The sequence below is a fragment of the Anser cygnoides genome, chromosome 1 (genome assembly GCF_040182565.1).
Source record: "Anser cygnoides isolate HZ-2024a breed goose chromosome 1, Taihu_goose_T2T_genome, whole genome shotgun sequence".
Classification (NCBI taxonomy): Eukaryota; Metazoa; Chordata; class Aves; order Anseriformes; family Anatidae; genus Anser; species Anser cygnoides.
In genome coordinates this window covers 4,471,429-4,488,924 of record NC_089873.1, presented here as the reverse complement: position 1 = coordinate 4,488,924, position 17,496 = coordinate 4,471,429, and the positions used below count along the sequence as shown (strand labels likewise).

The 17,496-nt window shown below is 42.3% G+C and overlaps 1 protein-coding gene across 3 annotated transcripts in view; it reads left to right on the top strand.

Annotated features, from left to right (window-relative positions):
* The window catches only part of SFMBT2 (Scm like with four mbt domains 2), a 117,428-nt gene that overhangs the window by 26,109 nt on the left and 73,823 nt on the right, over positions 1-17,496 (top strand). The gene's annotated exons all lie outside the window — the stretch shown is intronic.

Below are 17,496 nucleotides of genomic sequence, written 5' to 3'. Positions count from 1 at the left end.
CCTTTGTTGATGACAGTTGGGTTCATGAACACATTTACCATCGGGTGGAAGAGCAGCGTGGAGAACCTGACAAGCGTAGTAGCTAAATTATGCATTGTGAAACACGCAGAGAGCAGGAACGTCTTTTGATTGACACTTGGGTGTTTTTGTACAGATTGCAGGTTTACAGCTGAGCCAACAGAGCCGAATCTCTCCTTGCACTATCTTAATGCATTCTGGGATGCACTAAAAACACTGGATGACAAGATTATTGTGTACACATGTAATTGCTGCAGTGGTTTTGCTTTAGCGTTATTGACAGATGGAAATTCAAATGGGGCATTTTGGAGTGTGGATCCGCATGGTGATCTCCGGTCTGCTTGCAGTGTAAACCAGGAGGCGGAGGAGGCTGGAGATGTAAAGGAATACAACAGGGAGAGAACCAGGTCTATATGCTGGTTTTACAATGAACTGGTGCAGATGGGAAAACCTCAGAAAAACCTCATGTAGCCATGGATTTGGAGATCACAACGATCAATTGTACTGTGTAGGAAAGCAGCCTCTACTTCTCTATTACACCAATATAAGGAGAATTAAAACTCAAAGGCCTGATCCTGGGATGTAATGAATCCTTCTTGCATGGTGCTGAGCTCCACCAGGCAAAATATGCCAGGAATTGCTGAACATGAAACATTTTGCCTGCCCTCTGTGAAGGCAAATACCACCATTTGGTCACTCTCTGAAGTAGGTGTTTGTACGTTGCTCAGGTCAAGTTAACTTTTATGTTAGATTGAGGTGAAAGGAGGAGAATGTCACTCAGATTTCAAGTGCTGGGTTGGATTGTGGGCAGGGTACAGATTAAAAATTAGATAAAACTTTTGTGACACACAAAACTGGGTTGCCTTCAAAAGACAACTGTATTCCCATTTAGGTTGACATTTCTCACTGTGACATGTAGTCTACCTCAGTCCTGCTGTGGACTGATAGAGAGGTCTAATTACAGATTCCAGGTTTCAAATGAGAATCTTAATAGTCATTTCTTTTTTTAGTCATTATCCGAGTCTATCAAAGAGCTAAACCCTGCTCTTTGAGATCTTTGGCATGAGCGATGGGAGAAGTGGATCTGTTTGGCCATGGTAGTACTCATGGCATGAGGCCTCACTGGCTTCTGCACAGTCAGAATATGATCTGTGGTATTGCACAGCCCATTTGTGTGCAACATGTGGGCTAGATGAATACATAGATTAAAGAAATAAATTACGTCTGAGCCAGTTTTCCCATTTTGTTAGAGTTCAAGTGAAATAATCGATGAATGTAATGGTTAGAACAGACACCAGGTTTGGGATACAATGGGAAATAATGAAATTGAGACAAAACGAAGCACAGGGCATGGGAAGAACAGCAAGGGGAGATGGTGAGGCAGGAAAAGAGAGAAGAACAAGCTTTGAGTAGTCAGTTTGTGTTCAGAGTGTAGATTTGATTTCATTCAAGAAGCCCTATGGGCACCGAAGGCTTTTCTTGGGGACACTGCTGAGGCTGGTGGGTGGTGGTGGAGATGTGGCCCTGTCACTTGCCTTTCAACCCCATTCTTGGACATCACTTGTGTTCAGAAAGCTTGTCCAGAGGGTTCTTCAGGGTGACAGCGGTAATATTTCTGCAAATAGGTTCGGGCCTTCAGAGCTGTTCTCAGAAAAGGCAATCATGGATGTTTTTTTAAACTAAAGCCAACTTTCCCCTGGTAATCTCATCCCAGAGGAAATAAAACTTAGACTATGCCTGCAGCTCAGTGATTATAGTGCAAGTAGAGGGATCAGATGGGCAGGGCGGACTTCCTTTATCTTTCTGAGGAGTTGGCTCGCCTCCTCTGACTTATCTGAGATGAGTTTGCTTTTCAACTGGTATAATTGAGAGCAGATCTGGCTCTGCTTTACCTCTTTCACTGAAGGCTCACCTGAAATATTACTTCCTAAGAGCTCGAGGCTGGAGAAAATCAGTAGGCATTCACTGGACTTATGCTGTTTTACATCCGCTAAGAACCGGGCCCTCGAGCCAAGTGAAATGAAACTCGGAAATCTTCTTTGGCAGGTTGTACTGTGAAAGACTGTGGATATTTCTAAAGTAGTATATAGATTTAAAAGAAAAAATCTTGCTTAATCTTTATCCTCTTATTCCATCAAAACCAAATTTAGACTAACCTAATGTAAATAGATTGCAGGATTTCTTTCTTTTAAACACTGCAAATGACTCCTAGTGCAGTGTTTTATGTGTGCTTTTCAAGTCAACTTTAGCAGAGTATTAATTATGCAGGGGTGACGTTAGCATAAATAACTAGTCAGCAAATAAATGTCAATTAAATATTCTATTAGCATAGTAGGCAGCTTTATGCATTGGCATAGAACATTTAGCAGATCATACTTAACGAGCATGTAAAAAAATAGCATTTTTTTTCTTTGCTCTCTTAATGATGGCAGAAGGGAGGAGAGAAAGGGAGGTAAATATAATGCTAGCCTTGGCTGAAGAGCTGAGGGTGTTTGGGCTGAAATTTACCCTAGTGGGAGGGTGTCAGTTGCCTCAGTTGTCTCTTGGGAGCTTGCAGCAGCTGGAGATCACTGGAGCGCATCCTGGCTCGGCATCTCCCCGCCGGCCCCACGCAGCCCCTTGCATTCTGACTCCTGAGAAGAAAATATTTTCATTACAGCACCCACGGGAGTTTTTCCTTCCCTTCCTTGACAAGAGTCAGATGGCTCAGTCTGGAGTGTGAAAATTCAAGAGTTAGCCCATTTCTCGTGCGGTGTCAGGATAATGTTGTCTTGAGCTCAAAAATAGTCTTTTTGCTACTGTGTGGAGCTGCAAGTCTTTTGCACGTGGTGTTGGCTTTAGTTACTTTTGAGAGACTTCATATTGCCAAATGAGGCCCTTCTGGGGTAAACCAAGCGTAATAGGCCCCTGTGTGTCTTTTGGGAACGAAAGTAATCATTGAGCTACTGTGCAAATGTGGCACACCATGGTCAGTGGGACAGGCCCTGCAAAACATTTGAGTTGTTGATTTCATTAAATGTAGGGTTTCTGAGCATCTCCAGATCTACTGGGCTGGAGTCAACTTTTTTTTTTTTTAAATATATTATTATTTGATTATTTGGAGTCAACCTTTTTATTATTATTTGATTTTCCTTTTAATATGATTTTTCAGGTCTAGAGGCAGAGTTGCAGAGAACCTTATAGGGATTAAGCGCAGGCTGGTTTGTAAGGTGGGTTTGGGAGTAAATGATTTACCCTGGTATTTCTGCTGTGAGACTTGGACAAAGAAACACCGAGTGGGAAATGAGGTGTGTGCTGCTCTGGCCTTAGCTTTGGGCTGTGGTGATGCAGGCTATCGAGGGGGAAACATAACTATTTGATTAAGCATATATTATTTTGTTTCTAGTTTTTGGGGAGTGTGGTGAAGGTGGTCCTAAGGGAAGACACCTCCTGTGAGGCTCCCAGGCTTGGCTCTGAGCGCCCCTGTGGTTTAGGTGTGTGTAGGTGGGGTGCTGTCAGGCTCTCTGCAGAGAGGAATATTTCTCCTAGGGTGAAACCCCATCAGCTGAGGTCACTCTTTTTACTGCTCTATTGAGTTTTTGGTCAAACTGACTTAGAAGAGGTGGGTTTTCCTCCTTTTCAAAAAGCCTTTGCTTTCTTCTCCTCAATATTTTCCTTTGGAAGAAGTCACTGTTTCCCCCTCCTCCCAAAATATCAGAACAGCTGTTTCTGGGATTAAATGCCCCAAATGTTGTTCTGAATTGCAGCAGTGCCTTACGGGGTTTGTACGTGGGAGCTGGTCCCTCCTTGCCCTTTTGCCTTGGCTAGACTCTAGGCCTCAGGAGTCTAGGCCACTGGGCCTCTCCTTGTGGGGACATTCTGAGATGAATTCTCCTCCGTGCCCCATGAGATGCTGTTGTGCTTGGGGAATCCAGGCCCTGCTGAGGATCAGGCACTTGCAAACCCAAGCCACAGGAGGTGGTTTAGGTTTCCAGCAAAAATTAAAAAAGACAAAGATGGTACATGAAGGAGGCTCTGGTTATTAAAGGCAAGAAAAGAACACACTTTAATCAAAACCTAATTTTCCAGCAAGAAGCTGTTTCAGCAGAAACACTTCCAGCAGGCCTAGTTTCCAGGGACAACGAGGTGTGCTTATGTTGTATTTATATTTATTTATTCTCACAAACAAATGGAGTAAGGGAAATGGGAGCAGGCCCGACCAGGCAGCCCATGGTCCAACAAGGCAGGGATGCATGCGGTGGCCACTAGACCTGCACAGGACCCTGCAGTGTACCCAAAGTGCCTGCTCTGCATCCATTTTGGGGTGCTTTTTTATTGTTTAGGATTTTATGGGAAAAATAGGCCTGGCCTACACCCAGGCTAAGTATCGGTGCAATTTCTTAGAGGTGAGTTTTATTAATGCAATTATCCCTGCACAGTCCTAATGCAAATCCTGGATTTTCGCACACTTATGGATGTAAAGCACTCTTATTTGGATTTCTAAATGTAGCCTATTCTCATTCCTGTGCTGCACTGAGATGTACAGTTGGTAAAACTACAGTAAAATGATATTACATCACTTTACAGCTAACATTGAGGATACTATGGCACTGTTTATCCTTGTGTGTTATTAGCCCAACTCGAAGCACGGGTTTAATCTGCAGGTTGGCTGGCAGCCAAGGAAGGGTTCGAGCAGGGGATCCACTGATGGAGTGAGATTTGATAACAAATGACTCAGACACACTGATGCTGAAATGAATGCACTTTCTGACTCCTCTCCTCTTGTTTAGGTGGACTTTCTGTCCCAGGACAGTAAGGGTCTGGGAGAGAGAAAAGGGGAATATCCTTCTTTGCAGTGTCCTCATGCTTAATGCAAAATAAATGATGTTTTTTGCAGGTGTTTTCTGCCTGACTAGTGAGTGGGTTTGTCAGGCAATCCCTACACAGCTTTGTGCCCTTCCTCAGCAATTTCCTGATCAACCTGTCACTTGCCTGATGCTGAACTGGGCAAGCTTCACCCCTGCTTCATCCCTCCTTGCGTCTAAAACTGTGCACGCATCTCCTGGAAGGGGAATCTCTGAGCATGTCTCTTACCTGACCTGACTTCTATTTCCTTCTCTTCCTGTGGGTGCAATAAATCAGTGTGGTGGTTTGCAGCATGTAGCGGTCCCTTTTGGGTGGCACAGGGAAGACTGAATTATTTTAACTGCAGCTATCCTGTTACAATTCAAGAAGCAGTGCCTTGTGTACAAGCAACAGTGGAGCTGAGGAGTGTGCTTACTGCAATGAAAACTGAAAACCTGATCCTTTTATAAACAGTCTGGAGGGGGATGAATTGGGGGGGGGGGAGAAGAAAAGCAGTGTTTTTCTTGGACTTCGACAAGTTATAAATATATCCTGAGTGAAACTGATAGTGTGGAGCTTTATGAAAGATTTAATGAATAAATATTTCATGCCCACATGGTGCTTCTTCAGTAACACACACTGCCGGTAAAAAGCAATAAACAAAGAACCTCCTTCAGGGTTTGTTTGGGCTTTCAAATTAAACTAATTTAATCAACTTTTTCAGTCAAGCTTGATATTAGTTCCTTTCTGTACACAGCACTGTACTTGGATCTGCTTGTTTTCTCCTGTAACCTGTTTTCCTGTTGGGAAGGTGTTTGAATATCAAAGAATGATTCCTTTCATCCCGCCACTGTGGTGTACGTCTGGGTTTTCAAGACGGAGAGCACAGTGACTTTCTCCCTGTCCTACAGCTTGAGGAATCAGCCGTCCTCCACAACTGTGGCTGTCAGGGTTAGAGGTCCCCCCGGTGAAGTTCTCATTTTCCAGCAGGGAGGTCGCTTGAGCACGGTGCTTATTTCTGAATGCAAGCAGGTAGGCATCGCTTGGGTTTTGGGAGCCTTTATCATCCAGTTTGCTGCTTGAAGGTCCAGATTTAGCCGTGCATGCTCTGGAGACTGGCTCCATGTGGGCAGCAAGGCTTGCATGCATCTGCATTGGGTTTATTGCTGCACAGATTTATGCAGAGATTGAAATGCTTTTCCAGCTCAGGCTATTGGCAAAGCTGGGTCTCAGGCATGCTGGTGCCGCTGCTTTACTGGGTGACTGTTACAACAAGTGGCCAGGAGGAGAGAAGGTTATATATTAGCACTGTGCTCCACGTCTTTGAAATACTTTAAAAAATAAAATAAGATCCATAGAGAGCTGTTTTTTCCTTGAAAAGAGCAGCGCAGCAGATAATCGATTCTTTCACAGCAGGACCATGCAAATAAAGAGCAAGCAAGGCACAGTAGGGAGGCAAAAGCAAGGGTGCTCAGAAGAGTAGAGCTGACTTTGAGAAGACATCTGTGGACAGAGCTGCTCAGTGAGTTGCGGATTTGCTCAGACTTGGACACTGTCAGGCACCTTCATGTGGGGTGCTGGTTTTTTTTGTGTAGTCTAATGCAGGTGCATGTAATGGGACACTTCTCACCTTCTTTTCCCACCAGAAAATACTTTTTGTTATTGCTGTTTTTCACACCCACTGATCTGGAGTCATTTTTTTTTAGTGGGCAGCCTCAAGAACTGAAATTTTTCCCTTGGGGCTGGATGGAGTAAATTCCCATGAAGCGTGTGCCAAACTCTGGGTCGTGGCAAAAAAAAGGGTTGTGTTATAAACTTTGGAGGAAGCTCTGATTGTCCAAACCCACGTAGACCTGTACTATTATTTTTATTTTTAATATTATTTAGGGAAATTGTTAGATTGTGTTTATCTAGATCATGATTAGATCTAGATTATCTAGTTGCACCTTTTGCTAAGACTGATGGCATGCTGAAGTAGCACTGAGGCAGTTGGCTGATGGTTGGCTGAATATTTCAATAGTTGACTGATCTATCTGGAAGTGTTGACAGCACCAAATTCTGCTGTGGCTCCCGACTTCCTGCACGGAAAGCATGTTTGGATGGGACTTGAGCGCCATTAAGGATGCTCAGAGGGCTTAAGATAAGTAGTTGGATCCTGTGGCTTTGCCTTCTGCTGCTCACAATTCTGGTCACAGTCTGTGGGATAACGCTGCAGCCGCTGCTGTGACTAAACCGTTGGTTCTGCACCTGACATTTAGTGTGAGTTGTGCTGGAGGAACAAAGATACAGGGGGAAAAGAGTAATTGCAGCATGACTCTGAATGAGAAACTGTATTTCCAAGGAAATATATTGGAGGAAAAGGTTGTGAGCAGACATCAGGCTTCTCTGTGAGCAGAGATTTCCTGAGTGGCCTTTTTTATTTTAGCAACGAGTAAAATGGGGTGGATTTTTGGAAGATACTTTTGAGGCCATGTCAGCTAAAATATCCCATTGATTGTTGCAAAAATAACAACCATTCAATCCATTGCACAAAACAGCAAAATCCTCCCCCCAAGACACTTAAGTTTCAAGGGATGGAAGCATGTAAATTATTTTACAATTAAGGTCCCAATGGGGCTCCTAAATAAAAGTTTGGTTGAGGAGACAGTTGGTTTTAGAAGTACTGGGCTTTCATGTTGAGCCACTGTTTGACGTCACCCCACTATTTGCTGCAAACCATATGAATACAGAAGAAAATGTAGAATGGCTGAGAATCTGTTCACTGCCAAACAGCTCTTTTTGTAGATGTGTTGAGTTGTCATTGAAGAGATTGAAACGTCCTTATTCAAGCAGGGGTCCCTGAGGTGTGTGCCTCGCTCATGACTGTGTAGATTTCCACACCTGGAACATCCAGCAGTGTCTTTTTTGGGTTGTTCTCCCCGTGTCACACACATCCTGGTATGTGAGCTCCGAAGCTGTTGAGCTAGAAGCCCTGAAACCATAGAAAAGTGCAAAAATTGACCCTGAAAGCATAACAGTGCTTAACAAAGCACTCTTCTTTGGCATGGTCAACATAATTAATGTCCGGATAAATGGGATTTTATAAAGTGTTCTTTAAAAATAATAATTGAGAGAGTCTAAATGGCTATTCTTGGTAATTGCTTTTAATTTCCCTTCTCCAGTCTCCCATAACTTCCCCCAGAGGAATTTTGGAGTGAAAATGCCACCTCAACTGGAAGACTAAGCTTAGGTAGTTAATGTGGCGATGTAATCATCAACAGACCTTAATTGCAAGTGGAGACATCTGTGGAGACTTAAAAATAAGCAAACAAGCAGACAAAAAACCACAACCAAGCAATCATTTATAGTGTAAGCATGGCACAGTTTTTGGCCTTTGTATCAGGGAAGGAGGTGACTTTCTGTAGGAGCTGGGAAGGGTAAATAGCACAAGGGACCTGATCTGGAGCACACAGCAGTCAGCATACACATTCCTTCAGTGAACCTTTTTTTGATCAGGTTGAAGATTAAATTATGTCTGTTGTAGCTGAGTGGACTTCGGGGGATTTTCTGGGCTTGTTTAGGGCAAGGACAAACCAATGTGTCCAGTGTTATGTCTTCAGCAGAGCATCCCTTCCTACGCTAGGCTAGCAGCACCTCCAAGGTCGCTCATGAGGAGCATGCATTTAGCAAGCCTGGGAGGCTGCTAGGAGCAGATGCAAGCGGCAGCGTGATCCCGAGCCAGCTGTGACTTGCTCTTGATTTTTCTCTCATTACACATGGTAATGCGGGCTCCTAGTCATGACGGAAGGGGCTCGCTTCCCGAAGCAGACCATATGCTCCTGGAGCCCGTGCAGGTAGCTGTTAGGCAGTGCAGAGATGAAGTGATGGTCCTATAGAGCATTTTCCTGGTGAGAATTAAAAAGCAGTTCCTCCAACTCAGAATACAAATTCTGGCTCAATTTTGGCCCTGTTGCATGACACTGGAAAGCTTCTTGTATGAATTCCCAGTTATTTTATGTGTCTGGGACAAATCTGACACTGTTGCATGAAATTGAAAAGCTTTTTTTTTTTCTGAATTCCCGGTTATTTTATGTGTCTGTGTGTTTTCATTCCTGTTTGATTTTGATCACAATAGGAAAAAAGAAAAAAACCACAACAACCAAATTGGCTTAAGGATGTGCTACAGCACTTCTTGACTGGTATTTTGTTGATGCAGGGCAGAGCATCCACCTCCTGTGTTTGTAGTGAAAAACAACACTTTTTCCCACAGTCACTGTTGGGAATGGATAAAAAAATGTGGGAAGTTCAGCTTTTTATGCCTGTGACATAAAAATGCAGCTGCTTCCCAACCTGCTGGAGTTAATACAGAAGGTGTATCCAGAGAAAACTTTGCCAAACCCAGGAAAACATTCTGCTATGTACTGTGTGAGTTTTAATGAAGAGGCTCTGCTGTGATGAACCTGGAGCCTGAAGAGGCAAGAAGAAAATCCTGCAATTCTCCCATGCTTTGCAGCCCTGGCAAGGTGACCAAGCAGTTCCTGGCAGTGTGACAGATCCGTGCCCTGGGCATTTGGGCAGTGAAAATGCCTCTTACATAGAGACTTGTTTTGCTTTGAGCTGTTCGCTGTTTACCTTGAACTTGTCAGCCTTGACATCAGCAGGTGGCTCTGTTTAGAAGCCCTTTTACCCCATAAAGCACCTACAATATTGGTTCAGGAACAAAGAAGGCAAAAATATTCTGATGAAGCTTTGTATACTGAAGATGAGATTAAGAGCTCACAAATGAGTTTAGTGAGCCATAGCTCTGCACTGAGATTTAGGAGCCTTTGGTGTACTGGAGAAGGCACTTGGGTTCATCAGAGCACTGTCACATCCAGTCTTTGCATCCCATAATGATGGAGTTGCTAAAGTGCTAAAATTCAGAGAGGCTTGGAACATTGTAGAGAAGCTGCTTCCATTTCAAATCCTGCAACATGCAGTTAATTGCATTTCAGGTTATACCTTGCGAAATACTCTATGTTGATCTCCAACTCAGATCTAAACTCTTTAAAGTTAGGGATTTTTTTTGATCCTGGGATTTACAGTTCAAGCCCTTTTCTAGTTTCGGGTGAGGAAAACACATGTTTAGCAAGCACAAAATAAGTCTCGATGGAGTATTTCTTTGGTCTTGCAACGATGATTATGAATTTACATCTTGTGCATAGGATGTTAAGCACCTCACAGGGCCTGGCTATGCTCAGACCATACCATTAGTTTCAGGAAGGATGAATGTTCATAAGGACCTCCAGGGTCTGATTTGTGGTGCTTACGTCACGCAGCCGAGAGGCTCCAAAGTGATTAAATGGGATTCGATCATTAGAAGCAGGCAATACAATTCCAATTAATTTCAGAATGAGCTGCAAATGATAAATTCATTTTTTTTAACACATGTTTATACCTCATAGGCTGTCAGAAGGTGAAATCATGGTGAATGAGGTTTGTCAGCTATTTCTTTGGTAATTTGGGAACGTGCTGGCTAACTGTTGGGTTGTGGGGAAGGTTGGATTTCAGTTGCGGCCCATGCTCTGACCATGAGTGGTGAGATTGTCGGAGAACTATAAGCAAATCCTTAAATTTGATCTAGTGTATCCTGGTTTGCTGTTTGTACCTTGTAGCACTGCTCCTCACCAATTCAAACACCATGGCACTGGCCTCCTGCCTGAGTCCAGCCAATATTTTCCACGAAGGTGTCCCTCTGCCTGTTCTCTCTGAGATGTATCCATGCCTTGGGTTGGGGGTCCAGGTAAAAACAGCAACGGCTTGCTTGGAATCAGAGAATCATTCAGGTTGGAAAAGACCTCAAAGATAAACTAATCCAACCTTTAACATAGTACTGGAGTCTACCACTAAACCATGCTACTATGTTTTACTTATACATGTTTCTTGAAGACCTCCAGGGATGGTGACCCAACCACTTCCCTGGGCAGCCTGTTGCAATACTGCACAACCCTTTCAATAAAGAAATTTTTCCTCGTATCCAATCTAAACCTCCCCTGGTGCAACTTCAGGCCATTTCCCCTTGCATATCGCTTGGAATCACTTGCTTTTAGCTTTCAAATCACTACTTGTGTCTTCATGAGAAGGCTCATTTTGAGGACTGCCTCTCTGTGGCCACCCAGGCAGGAATGTTTCACCTGCACATAGCCCCAGCACCTGAAAATAGGTAGTGTGAGACGAGATGCTTAAATTTTAGATATGGATAAGGCAATTTTAGATATGGGTGAGGCAAATCCAGTCTTGAAGTATCTGTTCAAAGGCAGAAAAACTGAAAGTCAAAAATGTGCTTTTGTCTGTTTTCTTGGACTCATGCATATCCCATGAATTTGCTAATAGAGAAGAAAAAATAGTCATTCTCTTCATAGTCTAGTGCCAGGAACCAGGAAACAAAACTTGCAACCTGATTTTTTTATTGATGTTTCCCACCAGAGCTGAAAAAAGAGACGTCTAAATTACTCTTCTGTTGTGTTTTAAACAATGCAATGCATATAATAAACTGCAAGCATCATCTCCACTAATTCTCATCTTTCTGTAGCAGATGGGAAATGAAAAAAAAAAAAAAAGCAGAATGGATTTCTTAGACATCAGGTCTCTCTCTGTATGTGCTTCTGTGTTTTGATACCTTCATTAACAGTGGATATTTGCTGTAGACTGTTGGCACTGCCAGAGAAAAAGAGGTAATTGTGCAGTGAACTGGTTTGTTCTTTATGTAAGAACATTGTGCTGCTGTAAATTTGTTGCATTTTACAGAGACGTCTCCAAAGAACAGCCTTCAGAAAGTGGCTATGGGATTTGGAAGTGAGAAAAGGCACTTAGTGTGTGAGATAATTGGACAGAGCGTGAAGGTGTGAGGTCAGAGCCTTGGGCACAGTATTTATATTGCAATGACATCTCCTTACAGAGTGGCCCGTGACTTTTAGATGTTGTAATGATGCAGAACCCCTTTGGGGCTGGTGTTTGAGATCCCAAAGGTACAGGACATAAAAGTGCCTCTTGTGACCACTTGAAAAGGAGAGCCAAGGGGACAGCGTTTGGCATCTGGGCCAGAATCAGGTGGCTCCAGACCTCCTTTCCTCCACCAGCTCCACTTTGTAGCATCAGAGAGAACTGGTGCAATGCAGCACTATGTGAGAGACCCCCATGCTAACCCATAACAACTACTGGCATGGCTCAATGTGTGCCTGGTGCTGTGCAGAGGTGCTAATTCTGGGTGTGAAGCAAGCTGATGGCTATATTTCTGTTGGTTCTGGAGCTAGCTTGGATAGGGACGGATCACAGAATTGCTGCATTTTGCTTTGTGGATGTGCATTTCTTCACTTTCTTTATTTCTCGTCTGGAACTAATGCACAGGAAGCATATGAAGTGCTGTTTGTTGGCTTTATCAGGGTGTTGATGGGCCAGCAACGGGCATGCATGTCCTCCCCAGTGGCTGCTTAAATTTTTTAAAACAGATTTTACAAAGTGTCCGTGTATCTCTATCTATCTGAAACAGCACATGTCTGTGTAAGAATGGCCAAATGCCATCTCTGTTTTTACCCAGAGGGGTTACAGCTTGAAAAAATAAAATCTGAGAATCTGCCTACTAAGTGTGATCTTGTGCTGGATATTTGGTGCACTTACCTGCACCTCATGTAGGTACACACATAACCCATCTCCTGCCATCTCCCTCTGAGGTCTGTGACCTGGGCCACTTCTGAACACCTTCTTAAGGTGCTGGTTTTGGCTGGAAAACAGAGCTCTTATTGTTATTATTTTTTTTATAAGGATACAAATTGATTTTTTTTTTTTAATGGGATAAAAATGGATTTCAAAATCACAATCAAAATACCAGGTTCCCCACCTCCCTGAATGCTCCCGAACTCTTGATTTGACAAGGCGTTCATTAAGACTCCTGGGTCTGAAGATTGTGAGTTTGAGCTCTCATCTCACGTGATACAACTCTTCTGTGCGTTGAGCATAGCACTTAATGCGAGTGGAGGAAAAGGTAATCAAGGAACGTGCATGGAAGCTTGGGGTTAAGTAGAGAGAATCATGGAGTTTGGATGCTTATTTTCACAGTGAGCTGTCACCCTAATGGACACTGATACTAATGATGCAGGAACCCCCATGGTTATATGGTTTGTTCAGAGTTTTCAAATGCTGGGCTTTGCCTGGCTTTCAAAAATACCTTCAGCAGCTCTATCTGTGTGTGTACGCGAGTGAGACCATTCAAGTGAGCCATTCTGGCTTAAATTCTAATATTGTTGTTGATACCAATGAAATTTAGTCACCTTGCACCTGGAAGTGAATTGGGCAGAGAGCAGTGTTATTGCTATGCATAAAAATGTAGAATCTCTGTTTAGATAAGGGAAAAGCTAAGAAAATTTGGAGAAGTAGAAACTACTAGCTTTGAGTGAAGGGGTTTCTTCACCTTTGTAGTTATACAGCAGGTTTCCTCCTAATTTTTTACATAGGTATCCAAAAATAAACCATCCCTCTTTTACCATGTTGAATGCTGTAGCAAAATCAGAATGATCAGCCTTCATTTGTGCCTGCAGATGCAAGAGGACAGATAACTGGCCCAAGTAAAAATGTTCATGTCTGGAGAAGCTTTTATGTTTCCAAGTAAATTGCCAGGCAGCTGCTTTCCCCAATTTGTGGCACTGTAATGAAGCTTTTTCCTCTTCTTTGGTACCTAACCTAGATAACAAGGTTTCAGAATTGTGTTCCAGGTGAAATTAATGTAAAAGCACTTAAAAAAATGGGTTACTCATGGCAAATGCTCTAGAAAGTTGACTGCCCCATGAATACCACCCTATGGAGACTGGATGGCCATAGGTGACTTTTAGGTACATTGAGGACCAGGTGAACTAACTTGTTGCATTCCTGCAAGGCTTGAGGATGGGAAGAGATGAGTTTCCCTCCCCTCTTGCTGTCTCTGGCTCTTCCTCTTCCCCAGTTCCTATTTTCCCATGGCAGACCAGTGCTGTGTCTCAGTGGTCCTTGGCTGCACAGTGCTGCTCGCATGAAGGGAAAGGCTGCGACGAGTGCAAATAGAGCTGCTAAATTTACTTCTGTTCTTTATCTACTTAATCTGATTGCAATTGATATATAATGCCACCTAGATAGAGCAGAGCCGCTTCTCATTATCAACACACTTCTCCTTTTTTATTTATTTATTTATTTTTTATTTTAAGCAATCCAGTGCAAGGAGGGTATAGACTTTAACTGAAGGGGAGTAATTAATCACAGTACTTATGAGTAAATCATTTACTGCAGCTTGCATGCAGGATGGGGAGCTGAGACCATTGTACTTAGTCAATCAAGGCAGGCTGCATGGGCTAATGGCACAGGGGTCACCGTGCTGTTGGGATTTATTAGGCAAATTTATCTTCTGATCTTGGACAATTTAACTTGTAAGCAGAAAGCCGTAGCAGTGGACTCTGAAGAAGAGTGTGCTCGTTTCCATAACGTGTTTGCAGCTAAGACAGCTGAACGTACTGCGTGGAAATGCCTCAGTGGTCGCTGGTGGTGACCCTCCTGCCAGCTGCTTTGTGCTGGGTGAAGTTCAACATGCTGAGCAGCCCCTTCCTTGGAGCTGCAGCGAGTTAATTACTGAAAGACCTTGGCATCATTCAAAAAAAAAAACAACACCAAAAAAAACACCTTTAATGTAATAGCATCCACTCACCCTTGCTGCACGCACACACAGTTTTCTCCCACAGCATCCACATCCTTTTCTTCTTCTACCTATTGGACACAAAGCACAGACCAAAGCAAGCTGCAAGAAATTAAAAGCAACTCCCAAACCACATGCTGCTTTTTTATTGTTAAAAAAGTAACAGTTAATTAAGGACTAGAGAAGCCCGAGGGGAATAGTGTGTCTGTGAAGGACTAAAAGGATGTTAGGAAGTAAAGTCTAATGTGGACAATGAGAAAATTTTTTCCATGTGATTTTACTTGTTTTAGCTAAGAGTGTACGTGGATCATTTCTGGACACCTTGAATGGCAAAAGGAAGAATAACAGTTGCAGTATACTGAAATTCAGTATAATTGCACAATAAGGGAATTTTTTAATGTGAGAATGTAAAGCACCGAAAGTGTTCGTGCCTTTTTTCATCTTTACTTCTCTTCACTTTTTCTAATCAAAGGATGCATGTAGAATTGGGTCTACAAGGATTAAAATCTGTGCATTGGCCCTTTCTTGGATCAAAATCATAAACAGTGCCGCATGGGTGGTTTCTTAGAAATGGCGTTGGGTTGTTTGGAGTAGCCTGAAAAATGGAGCATGCCAAGGATTTTGAAGAAAACTAAAAATTATTATTATATGAAGTAGCTCATGAGGTCTAAACAAAGAAGATTAATTTGATGTTTACACATTTTCAAAGTTTTATTTATAGAAAGTAATTAGATAATTAACAGCTATAAGAGCAAGTAGATCAATCCATAGCTTAAACCAACATCCTCCAACAGTGTACAAGAGCAGCTCATTCCATTACAGTTATCACCCTTTCATACATTAGCCTGTTATAAATGCATCAAATGGCACCACGACGTACTGCTAACTCCAGGAATATATTTTGAACATGGGTGTATTCTTTGATAGAAAGTCGTTTATAATTTCCATTTTCCATGAAAATCCCCTATATAATATTTTCTTTGAAGGCTTTCCATTTTTAAGACAGGTAGGTATATAGAAGGTGATGTCTGAGCTCTGAGGTTTATATCCCTTGAAATGTATGGCTGCATCATTAGGAAATGAGATCAACAGCTTTTGATGCATTTTTTTTTTTTTTCTTTTCTTGGCACTATATTTTCATTTTGTGATCTGATTCAAACCACAGAACTCTGCTGGTGTGAGAACAGAAGATTGTTTGAAGTTTTAAATAAGAAAGTTGTTTGAAGGTGTCTCCAGCCACATTTGGCTTTTTTCAGGGAGCCCATGAAAGAACAAAAAATAAACAGTAATTTTTCATGGAAAATGCCACTAAGTAGCTTTTTAAATTTTATTTTATTTTATTTTGGAAATGCCTAATAGGGAATCTTGTGCTAGGCTTTGTAGGGTCCACAGCAGAGGTTGTTCCCTTCCCTGAAGGACTTGGGGATGGTTCAGAAACAGTGCAGACACAGCCTGAGCCTTTTACTTAGGGGCACGAGGGATCCTTGGGCAGGGGCAGCACCCACATCCCCGTCCCATTTCCACCTCCAGTCTGGTTCACAAGGCTGTATAGTTCAGCAAGCCGATTGAAAATGTTTAGCTTCAACCATTTTCTGTCAAAATGATCTTTTATCAAAATGGAAATATTTTGCAGGAACATGTCAGTTTTGACAAATTGTTTTGATGGGTGAAGTCTAAACAAATTGTTTCAGCATTCTATGTTGTTTTGATATGAAGACATCTCATTTTGACTCTATCATTTAGACCTTTGTAACTTAGTTCCAACATATATTTATATGTTTAGACCTTTATAACATATAAATACTGCATCAAATGTGTGACAGTTTAAAAAGTATCAGATGATACATTTCTGTATTTTTGCAGTATGCTATTTACCTTTTCAAAAACTGCATGTCTTAATATTATTTGTCTATAAACTTTTGAGCATCCTGAAATACTTATTTGAGAAATTTATTATTCCTTTTCATGAAGTGCTGGTGTTTTAGCTTGTTTTGTAATGGAGTGATAAGAATTTCCCGGGTCCTGTCCAGTTATAGTTCCTTTTGTTAACCAGTTTTGTTCATTCCAATCCCAGGAAGGAATTAAATTTTTAATAATAATAGTTACCACAGTGAGAGAGTTGTCGCTTAACAGATTTATTCCAAAGATTTAAAACCATTTTATAAAGCTATTTAAGACTCTGCTCCTTGCTTCAGGTATGAAAAAATTGAAACTCGGATGTTTAGAGGTTAACGGGGACCAGTGGGGATTCTCCACTGGAGATGTTGGCAGGCTGCTTGTAATCCTGGGTAATTAAAAAAAATAAATTACAAACAGCATTTTTTTTTTTTAAGTAAGGACAAAAATTAGCATAATTTGATGTTATTACTTGTCTTGTGCCGCGTTACTGGTGGCAGAAACACAGGTCCTCTTGGATGGGCTGGTGTTACGTTGTCCGCATGTCTACCCGATGTGTGCTCAGAAGATATGGAGAAGGATGGGCATAGGTCATTATCTTGTTCTTTAATATATAGTATGACTGATGCCAAAGACTGTCAAAAGCTGTCCCTTATTCAAGCTTCTTGCCCAGTGGCATGGATCCTCTGCCCCTGACTGGCCACTGTGTTTGCAAGACTGGTCAAGGTGCAGGTGTGTGGTTGAATGCCACAAATTATTTTGAAGTATTTTATGTTCAAAGATCCCTTGTTGGTGGAAGTATAGTCTTGGCCTATTCTGCCTCTGTGCTTCTTATGCCTTCCTTGGAGATGAGAAAGGTGAGAATATCCATGGGATGCGTAAAGGTGTTTCGGAGGAGTAGCTTATCCAGGTGCTGTAACCCAGTGAGGTATTTGTGCAGCAGTTTGTTCCCTTTACTGAATGCCTCACTTCAAATTCCTGAGTCTTGCTCCTGCCAGTTGAGGGAGTGGCTTGTGGGGGAGAAAAATGTCCCAAGAAGGAATAAAAAAAGTGCATGTTCTTTCCATTGTCTTCACTGTCCTTTA